This window comes from Eupeodes corollae, chromosome 2 (assembly GCF_945859685.1).
Source record: "Eupeodes corollae chromosome 2, idEupCoro1.1, whole genome shotgun sequence".
In the NCBI taxonomy this organism is placed as follows: domain Eukaryota; kingdom Metazoa; phylum Arthropoda; class Insecta; order Diptera; family Syrphidae; genus Eupeodes; species Eupeodes corollae.
Genome location: NC_079148.1, coordinates 66090762 through 66109014, shown reverse-complemented (window position 1 = coordinate 66109014; position 18253 = coordinate 66090762). Strand labels below are relative to the sequence as shown.

The following is an 18253-nucleotide window of genomic DNA, read 5'->3' as shown; positions in this document are numbered from 1 at the left end:
TTTTCCAATAACTGATGAGATAATTTTTCAAGTCAAAAATCTTTCATCGCACATTATTACCCAATTACTGTCAAACATTTTGAGATCAAGATCTCAAAGATCATCTCTGGCAGTCAACAACTTACTATCGATTGACCCATCCACCTAACTTTGCTTTCAGACAATAATGAAGATAATAGTTTACCTATACACAAAAGTTTGTCCATATCGTGATCGTAAAGTTTCATTCTTGAAATTGCAGCAATTTTGTTAATCTGCGTCATCCTCGATTGCCGCACTTTAGGAATTGGGCTTTCAACATCCATCCAATTAGAATTGGTTGTCGGCTTCAGCTTCAGCTTCAACTCCAACTTCAACAACACTACCAACAATCAGAGAGCCAACATTGGTCAGTGGCTTAGGTCACTCAGTAACGCTCGATCAATTTAAACGATCGTTCATGTCAGTTTCAGTGCAATTCCTTTCATTTCCGCTACATTTTTTTAACGCTCAGATTTCCTTAACTTTGTTTTTTTTCTTATGTTTTTGGAAGGAATATTTATCAAAATTATATGTTACTCAATTTTTTTAGGAGTTATTTTATGTCCATCCGCCTCCACCGCTGCCGTGGGATCAGTCATCGTCACCGCTTCTGCTTGAACCACCCTCTTGTTTTTTTGAAAAATTATAGAAATTAAAGTAAACGGAGGCAGACAAGTCCCTTGAAAATGCGAAACACCGGAGCGGAGATAAAAATAATAATGATGACGATCATCATTATAATCGTCGCCATCTCCATCGCATCGTCGTTGTTGTCGTTGCGTCCGTCCCGTGCTGGGGCGTAAATTGACGGATGTTCGGTTTGCTGTTACCAAAATTGTACGTGACCGTGTTTGTCGAAAAAGCCGACTTGTCTTTTGCGTCGTCGCGTCATCGTCAGTGATCATCTGGTCAACTACTTATCGCATATTATGTCAGGAAGATTTCAATTTTATGAGGCCTCGTCAACGATTGTTGGATATGTCTATAAAACCATAATTTTGAGCAAGATCATGTTAGGCTTACCGATTTTTTTTTCAACTTCAAATTGGAACCACTTTTACAATATTTTTGAAGCTTTTTCTGTGGAACTCTAGTTAACAACACTGAATGATTACATTGCATTTATAATTCAGGTTTGATGTTGAGATTTTTTCGCTATAGGCCTGGTCTGTCGACGGAAGGAGAAATAAATAGACATTCATCAAATGCCGTAGTCGTTCGTTACCCCTGATGGCTTGACAGCTGACAGCCGCAGCGTTGCACGCGGGTTTTATTAAAAACACTCGCACCAGCCAGCATCAGCAGCACCACACCATAAAAGTTCCCATTCTCCACTTTAGAGTAGAACTAGGTGCTTTTTGAAAACCACCTTACTTTACTCGATGTGATGTCAGTTAGAGGAAACGCATAGTTTTTTTTCTTTAATATTTCAAACATAACCTAACCTAACCTATGTGCGCGAGATTGGAGGGTAAAAAACTCTTGTCATAAATCAGTGACAGGTTTTTGCGCCATGATGTATGAATGCGATGCGAATTGTGAAGTGTTTCGCAGTTCGCGTTCAACCATTTTACTTGGATACAAAAAGTGTACATAACTACCTACATTTTTGGGTCTTTGAAAAATGTGTGGTAGGCTAATTGTTTTATTTCTTTTTTTTACTTATGGTTCAGGAGATTTTTCACGGGAGTCAGATTAAATAAGATGAAGTGGCTAACCTCGTTGCATACAGCTTGCTTGTAAAATACGATTTATTAATTTGACCCATGGATGTGGAAAATTGTGTTATAACTTTTAAGTTAACTGTTGGTGGTTCTTTCGTGTCTGTTATAGAGACAGGTATTGAAAAGTTGTAGTGCATTATTGAAATTTTTGAAAAACATTACATCAATAAAGATTTTGTGATTTACTAATAAGTTTCGTTTTTAATCAAAATCAAAAAGGGTCAGAAATTTTCCGATTTCTGCCGGTTCCGAGTTAGAACTTTTTAAATTCGACTAAAATACAAATTTAATCTCGCACTAAGAACTTGGATCTTGGTATTTGTGTACTTATGTTCTTTTTGACCGTAATTTTGCAAAATTCAGCGGAATTTTGGGCATAACTTGAGTCATTTTGGTTGTAAGAAGTCTACAGTCATAAGTTTGTTAAGAAAAATAACGTCTTAGCGTTACGGAAAAAAAAATTTCGATATGTGAAATAAAACCATATAATCTTAGTAACAAATTGACGTCACCAAAACAAGACAATTCTCATGCTATAAATTCATAATAATTATCCAAATCAAGGTCTTCAATAGTCTACCCAAATAAAGATATAAAATCAGCAGTAACACTTGCAATATTTCATACAGAGTGTGTAGAAGGCTTTCACTTTCTTCAAATTTCTTCATAATTTTACCAAGTAATTTCGGAAAAGGGCATTTGGTCTAATCTACCTTTTTTACAACAAGTTTTTATATTTTAAACGCGTTTTTCGACATGCAAGGAATTTTTTTTTTAAATTCATTTTTATTAATTCATTCTTAAACCTATCTTAAAGCTAGACAAAAATTCATAAAACTAGCGTAATTATACATAACTTACAACTAACTTAATGGTCCCATAGGGTAACTCTAAGTCCGGCCCTAAGATCTATTTTACTTCAATTTATATTTTATTTATTTTTGTATTTATTAGAAAATTTGAAAAAAATTAATATCGATATCCTTTTTTATTTTTACTTAAAAACTACTTAAAATAAGGTCCTTAATATAAAACTTAAAGCTAACCTAAACTAACTATTCTACCTATAAACTACTAAAAACGAGAACAACCACAGCAGCAAATCTAACTATCTAACATATTTATTTTTTCATATTTTGTTGTCTTTTTTTTTTTTTATTCCATGTTTATTTTTTTATTTTTTGTTTGTTTTGTATTTTTTTCTATAAACTGCTTACTTCTTTTTGTGCCACAATTTACCTATTCTACTTAAAACTAAACCCTACAACTATAAAACAAGTATGTAAGCCGGCCAAGGCTTAAAACCCCATCCCAACTAATCACTATCAAGTGCCGATTGAAGCCACCAAAACTGGTTCTGGTGCTTCACCCTATTAGTTTAGTCCCGTTCGGACACAGCCCTACTGAACCGAAGGAGCTCTGCTCCGCCTTGTGCCATGACGTCCCGATTGGCATGGTAGATTAGCGGAACTTCCAATCTATCCTGTATGAGACCGCATCTATCTAAAAAGAGAAATGCCTCTGGTAGAATGAAGCCGCTCTAGTGTGCCCTTTCAAAATACTCGTCGTTCGGATAGAACGCCCCGAAAATTAAATTGTTGGTCGAAGACATAGTCTTGCAATGTGACCTCGAACGAGTTTTTTCACGATATTGTCAATTCTGTTGATTCGAGCCCCGTTGTAAAGGACCTCGTTGGAAAAGTAATGCACATAAGAAGGCTCTGCTGTTCGATATAAGCCGGTACAGCGTCGTAACCACTGCCACTCGAACACCCGAAACTTCTTCATCCGGGAAGGGGCAACGTTGAACCACACAGGACAACCATAAAGGATCATCGGCCGTATAAGGGCTATACAGAAAATTACCTTCACTCTGGGGTCAAGCCGACTGCTGTAAAACAGCCGTTTCGTCAGAGCGAGGGCTCCTCTGGCCCTAGTCAGAGCAGCATTTATATGTTTTCCGAAATAAAAATACTGATCTTACCAGTTACGATAACCATCTAGCGCCAATTCTTGCACGTATCCGCCGTGGCCATAGTCAACGGAGTCCGGAACAGAATTCTCCGACTTCCGGACATTTATTTTCAGTTTCCAGTCGTCGCAATATCGCCGAATCTTGTCGAAATCACGCTGCAAGAGAATTCTAATAACCTCAATCTTTAGGGCCGTTCTGTACGCAATTGGATCGTCGGTGTACGTAATTGCCTTTGTAAGACTACCTATCAGAACGCTTGTGTAAATGCTGAAGAGAATCGGCGAATTCACCGCTCCCTGTTGAAGACCATTTTTAATTGAGAATGTTGTGGTAGAAGTTACATTGCCACTTTTGACAACAAAATTTCTACCGTAAAGCATATCATAAACTATACACAACAATGGCTTGCTAATGCCTGCAAGCCTGCCCAGTTTTAGGTAAAAACCCTCTTACCATACGGTGTCAAAGGCCTTTTCCAGATCAACCAGAACAGCACCTGTGCATTGTTGTTTTGATTTATTCCATTGGATATCAAAAACGAGTTTAGACGCAGCATGAATTGTGTCATGCCCCGCCTTGAACCCGAACTGTTTATCCGAAATTATTTTGTTGTCCGCAGCCCACTTAGTCAGAGCCCTATTGATGATCTTTTCGAAAAACTTTGCTGATGATCGGAAGAAGACTTATCGACCGAAGATTTGAGGGGTTGGAGCTGTCCTTTTCTTTTTTCGGGAGAGGATGAACCACAGCGGTCTTCCAATGCACTGGATAATATGCATTTTCAGTGCCTTGTTGAAGAGTGTGGTGTAAACGTCAATTGCTTCCATCGGTAAACGTCTTAGTACAACGTTGGATATACCATCGACACCAACTGACTTTTTATTGAATTGAAGATGTGCTGAAGCTCAACCTTCGTTACTAACAACTGACTTGGTCCCGTTTGCTCGGCGATTATGGTGTTTGCCAAGGAATCGTCATTGAACCGCATGAAACCGCGGTTCTCAGATCGCCATTGTGTCATATCATTTCGAAGGTTAATGTGATTAAGTAGGGCTCTGTTTTCCAGGTCGTGGTTGGGGCGAATGCTAACATTCACCTTGTACACTTGCTGTAAAGCAGCTCCCAACGCCTCCACTTTTTCCTTCGGATCTTCAATTATATAAAATTCATCGTCAAAGATGGCTTCTTCTGGATCTGTTTGCGCTGTCCTGAGTACGTCTCTGTTCTCTTCGGTTCTTTGGAGTTTCAGTCTTGGAAGGATATGCAATTAATACATCACCGTAAATGGCAAACATTTAGCTAATATTTTGACAGCTGAGTTTGACAGGTGCCAAACAGACTTGTATGAGTACATTTATATATGTCATATTTTTTAAGTGTCGCCCACGGGATTTTTAGAAAGTGACGAATCAAATCTAATGGACAATCACTTCTTAACTTGTTGACTTCATTTGAGACTGATCCTCACAATTTTTGGAGTTTAAGGGTTGTTAAAATTATCCAAGTTATGATCTTAAATCGCCGACCAAAAAGTTGGTGTTAAACATATTTAATTGCTGTGAGCAATTCGCATAAATTCAGGTCATCTGCAACACTATTAATAAATTCGACAGATCGTGTGACAGTGAAGACCCTACGATACCAGACAGCTTTCATTTTCTATAATTTTCTCCACAATCATCACCCAGTTCGGGAAAAATACCTTTGTTTGAATCTACACTTTTTATAGGAAGTTTTAATATTCTAAATTTATTGTTGGTTCTAAGAGATCAATTATAAGGCAAACACTCAAATTATATCATGATACTTTAAATGACAGCTGAGATTCACAGGTGTAGGCACTTTGTACGTCAAACCAAGAATTTTTTGACTCTTATGTATCCGCACATCTTCTAAATACTAACAAATTGACGTTTTCTTAGTTTTCAATGTAATACTGACACTTAGGTGAAATACGAAGCCACAATCATGTTCTCCGCAATATACACACCTACTGACCATTTCCTATCAAATTTTGATTAGGCGTGTAATTTTATTTAAACCATAAAAAAATGACTCCTATAAAAATTGAATAAATTAATGTGGACCAACAAAAGCATCGTTAAATAACAAATTTGTTGCATATTGGCATCAATTAGGGTGCCAAGATGACATCCCTATGACAGAAGGACTTAACAAAAAAAATAAACTGTCAGTGACCAAAGAAGAAAAAGGAACGATAATCATAACAGGAAAATTTATGTTACGTTCACATATCACCACCACCACTTGTAGATTATACCTAAAAAAAAAGACGCACAACGACGCGACTACATATACTCTCCTTTTGACCATCATGGCTTAACTCAAAAAGTTTAAAAAAAGGTAACCACAACAAACCGTGATTACATGAATTTATACATGTGTATCTTTTGTAGTTCCCATCCTAATGGCTTATAAAACTGTTTTGCATATCTTTCTTCGACTAAATATTAAAAAAAAAAACGAACAACAAAAACATGAATATAAAATTATTCTTTACTGCGTTCAGATTTTCAAAATCATAATATTCCAGCTTCCCATCCCCAGATACTCTCGACTGACAGCGACAACATGACAACAACGATGACGACAAATGACTCATAAAAAAATCTTGTGGACAAAATGCTCTGCACAAGACAATGTAGCCAGCTAAGAGGTACCTTGATGTGTTCAACACGATGTACCGCCATGCTCTTGCTCTGCAACATCAGGAACACCACTGCTCTGGCTGGGTTGGTGTCATGCAATATACCTTAAGAGTGGTATAGATATAGAAGACAGTGTCAGTAGTGCCTCCTTTGATGCGGCTATGATCAAAGAATCCCATGTCGTGTGTCTTGGGCAGGGATCATGTGTCGCAGAGAGCCGTGAGCCGAGCGCAGCCAACCAATAATGTGTTGGTAGAATATATCTTCTAACATTTAGATATTGGGAATGGGATGTGGGATATCTGACAGTTAGCTCCCTGTGGTGGATCGTCATATATACATACGATTCCCTATATATCCAGGCTCGATGAATGCGCTACTCCTTTCGGGTTTTCGGGTGATGTGTTTGTGTCGTGAGTTGTGATGTTGCTTGTGCGCGCTCCTGCTGTTTGATACTTAAACGAAGAACTGCTTTTGAATCCGTGTTATCTTTTTTTTTATAATTCTTTTTTTCTTTACTGAGCTCTTTTTTGTCAAGCTTATTCCGTTTGACATCAGATACAGGATGAATGTGTGAAGATCACATACCGCTGTCACCTGCTACTTTGCCGGTGCTGTCTGCATATATAGAGGTATGTGGGATAACATGACACGTCTGGTTCCTTGGAATGGTGAATATGAATACAAACAAAAATAATAACAAAACGTCAAGAGGGGCTTGTCTCTTGGAAGGAGTTAACTTGTCATGCCTCATGCATCCAGCATCAGCATTTCTAAAATAAATGGAAAAGAGAGATTTGAGTGACTTACTCTTTGGAGTTCCCATGGCTTAAAAAAAACATATCAAAGGATGTTGAGTTTTAGAACTAAAGCATCCTTTTTATGTATCAAAATTCTCAATTTAAACCTGTCAGAAGAATATTGTTTGTGACGGAAGCAGAAAGGAAAAAGACAACAACAAAAAAAAAGAAGAAAAACCTGAAGCCCTTAAGAGGATTGAGAAAAATTCCATTCTTAGAAAAACAGTAACATTTATCTCTCTAAATTTAGTAAATTCAGCATTAAAGGATATCAAAATTGTGGTGTCAACAAAATGATTATAACAAGATTTTGACAGATTTGTGAGAGTACTTTGCTAACATTTAAATTGGTTATGTTTCTCAAGTGGCGCCCAAATCAATGCATTTGAAGTAGGCAACGAATCAAATGGAAAGGACTATCAATTTTTTTGAATTTGTGATTTAAGCATAAAATTTAACTTAAGTTCTTTAACTTGTTAGCAGAATCACTCGCTACATACATATGTACATGATTAAAGATCTGGGCGTTTATAGAGGTTGAAAGAGTATTCGAAATTTATAAACTCATGAAAATAACCCCAAACTTTAGAGCCCTTAAATGATTGAAACTAGCTCACTAAAATTTGAAGTTAAATGAGAGGTATTCAAATAATCGCAACTATTTCAGCGATATTAAAACACTGTTTTTCCGATGTTTCTTTAAACTAAGGTGACACAAGCTTAAACATACTTAATAGCCCAATCGGGAGGATATTGTATTTACTATGGAGTCCCTCAAGGAAGGTATTTAGGACCTGTTTTGTTTTAAATACAAAAAACCTACATAACGCAATTTGTAGAATTATCATAATATTTTTATATTTTATTTGTTATTATTTACTTTAAAGTCTTAGTCCTTCTTTACCCACCAGTATCATCGATATGCACATTAAAAGTCTTCGGCCAATTGTTGTACAGTACGGACGTTTTTGTCATCTTGTCTAATATGTGTGAATGTACTAAATGTAATGGCGCAATTGGCGAAAATCTCATTGCTTGTGGTATTTGTGCTAATCAGTTCCATAATCATTGTGTTAGCATTTCGGAAACAGACTTATCTTTGCTAAAAAATTGTGGACATGTTTTCTGGAAGTGCAATTCTTGCTTGGAAATTCCTATTTTAATTGCTTTGTGAAAATAAAGGAGCTTTATAAGTGCCTACATGAGCTCCTCTTGTACGGAAGTACAATTACAAATAGGAATAAATTTACGGAGAGAGGACAGTTCAACATTTGAACTAAAAATTATAGTCCACAAATGAGCTACATGTCAAATAATTAATGAAACTTTTGTATAATCGAATATACATAGTCTTGTGACTAAAAAATATAATTCAAAATTGATTTCTACAAAGTGGTTGATGTTTTATTTCTTTGTTCTTTTTTTTTACTAATTTTTTATAACAAAAAACTTAGACATAACATTTGGTCCTTCGAGCCGGATTTGCAGATTTCCCATGTTAGAAACAGACAACAGACTAATGCTGAGCAGAGACAGAGGCCCGTGTTAGCATTTACGAGTCAGGGTTGCAGTTCATGAGGGGCTGGATAAGTACCTCCTCTAGAATGACAGACAATGAGACATATTTAGGCACTTCGCTTGATGACGATGCGCTATCTCGATGCGTTCAGAAGAGATAGATCGTTTGCAGATACCGTATTGGGCAGAGGTGGTGGTGTGTTATTTGTTTTAAGATCTAATTTAATATGTAGAGAAGTTCCTCTTGAATTCAAAGAGTCTTATTTCCAATCTTACTATATTCTTGATTCTCTTACAGCTTCACATGAAATTCAATGTTATGAAACGATCACTAATTTAGGAAACTTAATTTTGCCAGTGGATCAGGTTTTACTTCAGCTTTCATCCTTGAAATCCGATTTTAAGCTTACCCTTGATAAATTTTGTTCAGCTTTACTTTAAATGTGTGCTCATAGTCTTGCAGTTCCACTTAATAAACTTTTCAACTTATCACTTTCTACCGGTGACTTTTTGGATAAGTGGAAACTTTCGATGATAAGTCCAATATATAAATCAGGCTCAAAACAAGAGGTTATTAATTACAGACCCATTTCAAAACTGAAATTAATACCGAAAGTTTTTGAAGCGATTGTGATAAAATGCATTTATGACGACGTTAGCTCGAGTATATCCGTAGAACAACATGGTTTCGTTAGTGGTATAGATCGACGGCAACAAATCTTGCGAATTTCTGTATTAAAGGTATTGAACGTGGAAACCAGGTGGATGCTATTTATACAGACTTCTCTAAAGCATTCGATAGAGTTCAACATGATATTCTGCTAATGAAATTGAAATGCTTAGGTTTTCACTCTAGCCTTCTTAAGTGGTTTGAAAATTACCTGACTAATCGCAAGCAAAATGTAAAAATTGGAACAGTGGTATGATGATTCTTAATCATTTAGGTGTTCCTCAGGGCAGCCATTTAGGACCTCTCCTCTTCATACTATTTATCAATGATCTACCACCTAGAATTCGGAATTCTGACTGTTTGCTATTTGCAGATGATCTTAAGCTTTTTAAGAAATTAAGTGTAAACTGGATTGTCATAGACTTCAATATGATGTAGATGAAGTATCAGCTTGGTGTAGTGAAAATCGTCTGTTCTTGAATATAGCTAAATGTAAAAGCATTACATTTACAAGGTCACCTAATGTTATTAATCATTCTTACGTTTCGGATCCTTACACGATTAAATCTTTGTACATTTTACTTATAAGATCAGTCCTAGAGTATGCATGTTGTATTTGTCGTCACTTGTATAGGGTGGGCATAAAGCGTATTGAATCTGTTCAGAAAAAATCCTCAAGGTATGTGTTGCGAAAACTTAATTGGGTTGACAATATCTTGCCTAGGTATAGTGATAGATGCTTGTTAATTGACTTAAAGTCTCTTGAAGCTAGACGAAGGTATTATTTAAGATCCAATTTCACGATCCAGCTCTGCGTTTAATTCAATTTATCAAAATATTGACTTGTCTTTAAGCAAAGATGTTTTTAAAACTACAGTTTTAAGTTAAGTATCATAGATTATTTCTAATATGTAACTTTAATTTCTCTAAGGGAGATTTGTACTCGATAGATGATAATAAATAAATAAATATCTTCTACACGTACGACTTCTTAGTTTATCTCTAAATGCATACCGTTTCCGAAACAATCCAATTATGAAAACAGTAATCATTTCAATACAATAAATAACAGTAATCATTTCAATACAATAAATAATGACTGGCGCACCATCTCATTTTCTATTTAAAAAATAATAATAGAAGAGGGTCGGAATCATTTCAAACGGCTGCAACTGCAAGTCTTCAGTAAATGAAAAAATAAATAATTTTTTTCACTGATATTACAAACATAATGAAAGAGGGCGTTTGCTCTGACAGTTTTCGCAACGTCATGTTAAGTCAATTTCAAACCACAAAATAATTTTTAAAAAAAGTAGAAGAATAAACGAAACCACATAATACCTACAACAACAACAACAACAACAACAATAAAACAAAAATTAGGATACTTACCTTGAGGAAATTAACAAATGCTTATCCCAAAAATGAAAAATGAACATACAAAAATAACCTTTCAGCAAGATATCTTCCCCAAGTTACAACATCATTCGGCTATCATCAAGAACAACCCTTCAAAACTATACAATACCATGTAACATATTTAGGTATGTAGGCAAGGCAGGTAGGTATGCCACCTGTACATTGTATTTATGGTTAAAAAAATTAACCTCGAAGTTACTTCTTCTCATACCGATTGCAGAATGCATAAATGTGAAGAATCTTCTGAACACAATCTAGGTAAGGCTATGAAGTAATCTTATTGGGGTGGCCATATGTAAGAAATCGTCGTTTTGAAATGTCAAACGTAAGTGTCAGCATTGTGCTCAAAATGGTACTTTGTTTGCTTCAATAAATGTATTGTTTAATTGAGTCGCAAAGTGATTTCTGAACTACACTTGCACGCCAGCATAAATCAACTGACAGCTGTCACAAAGACCAACTCCGAAAAAAGTATTGCCAGAATGGAAAACAAACACAAATTTATCTGTTACCATGTATTATCTGACTAAATCAGAAGAAGAAGTGAAAATATTTAAGCTAATTACATTTTTTGAATTTTCTTAAATCGTAAAACTATACTTGAAGTAGATTTAAAGCAGATGGTAACTCTAGAACAGATGGTAGCCCTGTCCATTGGGTCTTCAAAGGCTTGATATCGCTTTGAAAGTTTATTATGGTCGTTGCTAGCTTGCTGCTGGTGATTTTCTTCTCCTCTGATGCTACATATATGCCATACAAACAAAACGCCTGACGTTCTCAACATTTTATGGCGAAACGAATTCATTTCAAATCGAATAAAATGCTTTTGGTCTGCATCATGAGAGTGAATGTCTTCGAATTCAAGTAGATTATACATATCTATACATATATGACAGTACGAGTATATCTAAACAACATAAGCTGAGCTACATACTTACATAGCAGCCTTTGTCAGAGAAGTGCCAGCTTACCACATAGAGACCACCTCCTGGGTGTTAGATAATTAACATTTTTCTTCTTGGATGTCAATTTTGACAGTTCAACCATTTGACCATAGAGGAGTGAATGAAAAATAGGATTTAACTTTTAATGGCACATTTTATCTTTTAGTTTTGTTTGTATCTTTTGGTTGAAATGGTGTGTTTTTTTTTGTTGTGGTGTGTGTGTGTGTGGAGTGCGGAAAGGCGTTAAAAGCTATTAACGCTATCATGAAGGTGATAAATAAAATTGTCGAAGGTAATTGTGCTAAATCGATTTTTGCAATGAAACGAATTTATCGAATTAATATCGAATAAATTATATACGAAGTTTTTATACTTTAATGGTGGCTTTTCTTTAAGTTTATTCTTAACTTTAGAATTGAGAAAAAACTATTTTACCGACGGGAATCGTATTCTTGTACATAACTTTCTATGGATTTCGGTTAAATTTCGTCTAATAACTAACTGTACTTGTTGAATATGTATAAACAATTGGTACCTAATGAACAAAATGTTTGTTGTAGAAAAATTAAAATATCTTATAAAAAGATTTCTAAGTTCTTATAAATGTTTTTGGGAAAAAGGTCTGTTTGACTTTCCGAACTTCTTTGGGTTAAGAATGAAAATGATTGAATGAATTGAAAGTTAATACAATTAAAGATTTTGTCAAAACTAATAAAATAAAAAGTAATTTCAGCCTAGAACTAATTTTAACTTAACAAAATGGTTTATTTTAAGGTACAAGGTTATCCATTTTGCGGTTTCAAAAGTAGACTTAAATAAAACACATAATACATAATTTTTTCATGATATTTCTTTTTTATTATAAAGTTCAAACGTTGACATTATGTGTACACACTACATCACTTAAATGACCACCACGCAAATTGTTGCAAGCATCGATTCTTTTGAGGTAATTCACCACTTTTGACACATATTGAGCGGTATCTCACCCATAACTTGTCGGATGTTGGTGTTTAAGTGCTCAAGAGTTAATAATGTATCTGAATTAACACGGTCTTTCGCTTAGCTCTACAAAAAAGTCCAGCGGTTTCAAATCGCATGCTCTTAGTGGCCAGTTGATATCACCACGACGAGATATTACGCGGCCAAGAAATGTCTCTTGCAACAAAGCCATATTCGCTCAATAATTTGTATGCGTTGTTCGAGAGTAAAGCAACCCATTTTCGTAAATGTCAGACTTTCAACTGAACAAAAAAATTGGTTTTACAACTTAGTTTGACCGTTGTAGAATTTCAAACCTATTTTTTTTAAACCGCAAAATAGATAAACCGTTTTATTTACAACCTGAATCCAAATGAAAACAAGTTGCCTTACTTACTTCAGGTGGCGCTACAGTCCGGGGCGGACCTGGGCCTCAACCAACATGCGTCTCCAGCCAGCTCTGTCCCTAGCTAGCTGTCTCCAGTTTCGCACGCCAAATTGGTTGAGGTCCTCTCCCACCTGGGTGCGCCACCTGAGTCGCGGTCTTCCTATACTGCGCCGTCCCTCGTTATTGGATTCGAAGACCTTCCGTCCATTCGCTCAACATGCCAGCCATCTAAGCCATTGGACTTTAATTCTGCTAACTAGGTCAGTGTCGTTGTACAGCCCGTACAGTTCGTCGTTATATCTTCTCCTCCATTCTAAATCTATGCGTACGGAACCGAAAATCACCCGAAGAATTTTTCTTTAAAAGGGTCCAGGCCTCAGCGCCATAAATAAGAACTGGGAAGATGAGTGTCTTATAGATAGTGATTTTAGATGCTCGAGAGAGGACTTTACTTCTAAATTGCCTTCTAAGTCCAATGAAGCAGCGATTTGCAAATGTTATTCTTCGTTTTATTTCAGCGCTCGTGCCTTTGTCTCTGTTAATAGCGGTGCTAGGTAGACAAAGTCATTTACTACTTCGAAGTTATAGCCGTCCATGGTGACGTTTTGTCCAAGACGTCGTCGTTCAGTGACCTTTTTTGATGATAGCATATACTTGGTCTTGCCCTCATTGACCACTAAACCCATCTTCTTCGCTTCCGTCGCAATGCTCAAAAACGCTCCACTGACATTAGGCTTTGATCTTCCAATTATATCAATATCATCTGCGCATCCGAGTAATTGGATGGACCTTTGGAAGATTGTGCCTCTAGTGTTGACGGTTGAGTTTTGCACAATTCTTTCCAGAACGATGTTAAAGAAGTCCCATGACAGTGCATCGCCTTGTCTAAGACCTTTTTTGACATCAAATGCATGGGTGAGATCTTTTCCGACCTGGATAGAGCAGCGTTCATTCTCCATCGTCATTCTGCACAAACGGATAAGTTTGACAGCGATGCCAAAACTAGACATTGAGCTCTTCCAAATAGATGCTGTCATACGAGGCTTTAAAATCGATAAAGAGATGGTGGGTATCGATTTGAAGTTCCTGGGTTTTTCAAAGATCTGCCGTAGTGTGAATATTTGGTCGATAGTGGACTTTCCTGGTCTGAAGCCACACTGATAAGGACCAATCAGATTGTTGACGAACGGCTTCAGACGTTCACATAATACGGCAGAGAGGATCTTATATGCAATGTTAAGGAGACTGATGCCTCTGTAGTTGGGGCAATTTAGAGGATCTCCTTTCTTATGTATTGAGCAAACTATGCTGTGATATTTTGCAGATATTCTGACTATATTTTGCAGATGAGTTGGTGCATGCTCCGTACCAAGTCATCGCCTGCTGCTTTGAATAGTTCGGCAGCGATGCCGTCAGTTCCAGCAGCTTTGTTTGACTTTAGTTTAGATATAGCTATCTTCACTTCGTCAAAGTCGGGCAGGCGGAAATGTTGATCAGCGTCGCCTAGGTTCAATTCGGTTCGTCATCGCCGTTATATAATTTGGAGGAGTAGTCTTTCCATATTCTCAGCATCGACTGCGATTCTACAACGATGTTCCCCTGATCGTCTTCACAGGCTTCGGTTCGTGGCTGGTACACTTGGAAGTTTTTTACGTTTTGGTAAAATTTACGTCTTACGTCGAATCTTCTCACAGTCCTTCCTTGTATTGGCTTGGATCAGGATATCCAAAGCCGTACCTTGGCTCTCGGAATGTTCGGATATCCTGTATACTGGATAAGTGTCGTGCCTCGATCGCAATGTGGTCAATCTGGTAGAAGGTTGATTGATCAGGAGATTTCCATGTCCCCTTGTGGATATTGAGATGTATGAACTGCGCAGTAGCTACCAGAACATCTCGCCCCGCAGCAAAATCGATCAGCCTGAATCCCTTATCAGAGTTGGTTTCGATATCTCTCCTGCTTCTTGAGCTATAGACGACGACAAAAACGTCGCGAACAACGTACACACGCTCGCACTGGCATCTCTCTAAAAATCTTTTATTTCGACTCAAGGAACCTTGAAACGTCGAAAAATGTCAAAATTTTCAATTCAACAAATCTGACCGATTACAATAACTTCCTATTTGAAGTCGAAATATTAAAAATATCAGTTTTAAAATGACTTTGTGGTGTTTTGTATGTTGGACACCACTTCACGAACACATCCATCAAACGTCAAGTAGCTATCAAACGTACCAACGTGCAACGTCTAAAAATGACAAACTTGACAATTGATTTCGATACTCGAATAAAAGCCAAATCGCTAGGATTTCACTTTACCTTTTATTTGCATGGAAGGTAGTTGAGATGTTGCTTTGTTATTCATATACATTTCTACTGTACTACGGATGGCTTTTCCAAAAAAACACGCGTTTTGTTTTAATATTTATTTGTGCAATTTTAATGCACAGATGCTTGATTGTTCCCTACAAAGAAAAACAATCACATAAGGCAGTGATGACATGCATCTCGATTTCTCCGTCTGGGTTGCATATTCCTACGAAATGACAGCGTATGAGGTTTTAAGCCCTTATGAAAAAAACTATACGAAGGCTGTTGATTCAAAGTCGATTTCAACATCCAAAATCAGACAAAGCCTGTTTAAAAAAATCAGACATTAAATCATCAAACATAACAGTAACAGTGACATTCATTCTTTTTATTTCAGACTTCTAATAACTTCAACACACCACGCATGACACATTATCTTGGCGCCACTTTCAAATTCCAAAAAAAGTCGTTAGTCGTTTTTTTCTTTTTCTTTTTGTAATTTTAATGTTTTGTTTCATTGAGGTTGTATTTATTATGGTCTACATTTGATTTTGTATTCTTTCTTCTTTTTTTTTTGGTTAAGTTCCCCATCAACGATAGCAACTTATGTAGATCGAAATCGTTAAACAAATGATCTCACATTCAAGCGCAACTGCTGATGATGATGGTTATGTCAGTTAGAGATTGTCTCAGTTTCGAAATGAATAGATTCAAAATTTGTTTTTGGCCCGCGCCAAATGCGTTGTAGACATTGCTGTGGTTTTAAATACAATCAACAAAATATATCTTGAGATTGAGACTATTACTTATTTGGTACGAAAAATGCTTAACATGACGAAAAAAGATTTATTTGGTCTTGTGGTTACAATGTGTGGGAGTTTAATTTTAATGGCATAAGTCGACGATAGGTAGGCTTACATTCTATTTCCGAACATAATATGATCTCGTTTTAATTTTATAACCGTTTGCCTTAAAAATTAACCCAGATAATATATTCATCTAAGGCCAACAAAAGAATAGTTAAGTAAGCAAAAGCTTTTTACACAGCCATTGATATGTTATGTGAAGGCACCTTTTACATGTTGAACGAATTCAAAACGAAATCGTTTGTTTTTTTATCACCACCAACCTGAAATAAAAATACGCATAAGAACACATTTTTAAGACCACAAGATCATAAATCAGTCCAACATTTTTGAAGTGCTATTAAAAAAATATGAAGAGCTGACTGCACCATATTCACAGCCACCTCAAATGACCAATACTTAAGAGTTCCAATGACAACACAACGATCCAACCGAACCGAACGTTGCGAAATGGGAATGAACCCAGATTTCTGAATATAATATCCAACATCGAATTGAGGTTCAGAACACAATCCGGACATAATCTTGATAATTTTCTTTGACTTGAAGTTTTCAATGAAATCCCTTTCAAATGTATCTGTATCCCTTTTGAAACAACAATTATCGACTGCAACATCGTAAAATTTTATAATCTTAAAAAAAAAGAATAAAGACTCGCGCCACTTATGGGACATCACTGGGTGAGGAAACTCCTATATGTATTTAATATGAATATTTAGATATATAGTGGAAGTATACATGGGCATAATCTTAAAAAAGGGCGAGAAGGATCATTAAAATAAAGTATTTTAAAGACCTTCATCCACAAAAGTCAATAATAAAAAAAAGGAAACTTCTTTGATCATGAATAGTTTTTAACATTGACTCAGTTCCGTGCTTTTTGTGGTTTGCTCTGATTTAAAATTGTTGAAACCATTTATGGGTTAATTTCTTTTTTTATGTACTTACATATATCAACAGGAGTGTACTTGTCATTGTCAAGAGCCTGACGAATGTATTGCTTCGAAAACTCAATACAATAGTCGTTTAATCATTAAATATCATACCTTTAATCTAGAAACACACTTAAGACTCTTAAACAGTATAAAAAGTCCAAAATAATTGACGACAAACATATTTTTGAATGGCGTTTCTTGAACACCACCGAAATGTCTCACACTTTTTACCGTTTTTCTATGCAGATCACGACTTACTGACATAGTTAGTTTTATTCCTTTCTTTAAGTAATACGCATATTTTCAGTAATTCTCATCTTTATACCTTCAAGCCAAACCTCGTAAGTAGTTTTAAGTACAGAGATTCGTTCTTTAGCCGTACTGCACGAATAAGTAATGCCTTACCACACTTTATCATTACTCGCACTGTCTGCCATTTGTATTAAAAGTTACTTACTTAATGTGGCGCTGCAGTCGTGTGTAAACTAGGGACTCACTCTGTGCGTGCCATCCACCTGATTCGCGTTCCTCGTCTACTGCGTTGTCCTGTGGGCGTGGATTTGAAGTCTTTCCAGACCCGTTAATTGCTTTCCATGTGCTCTAATTGACTCAGCCATCTCAGTCGTTGGACTTTTTTTTTCTGGTTAAGCCTACGTTTCGTACAGCCTGTTAAGCTCGTGGTTCCATTTTCTCCTCCACTCACCTTCTATGCATACGGGATCCTAGATCATGTTAGGAAATTTGTTCCCGGTCTTATATTGCGACACTTTGGTCTCTAGAGAAAGCTTTGCTACCCAATTGCTTTTTAAACCAAAGAAACAGCAAGAGTTGCTCTTTTTTATTTTTAGCGCTGGTGTTCTTTTCTGCGTTTATAGCGAAGACTAGGTTAGGTCTGTCAATACTGACGCTTTGACCGAAACGTTGGTGTCGTAAGTTCTTTCTTGATGACAGCACGTACTTTGTTTCGCCCTCATTAACCACTTCTGCCTAAATACTCACAAAAGTAGCATTGGCCACTAAGTAAAATGAAACG

The 18253-nt window shown here is 36.4% G+C and overlaps 1 protein-coding gene across 3 annotated transcripts in view; it reads left to right on the top strand.

Moving 5' to 3' along the window:
- Positions 1 to 18253, top strand: part of LOC129946903 (LIM/homeobox protein Lhx1) — a 134410-nt gene that overhangs the window by 114861 nt on the left and 1296 nt on the right. The gene's annotated exons all lie outside the window — the stretch shown is intronic.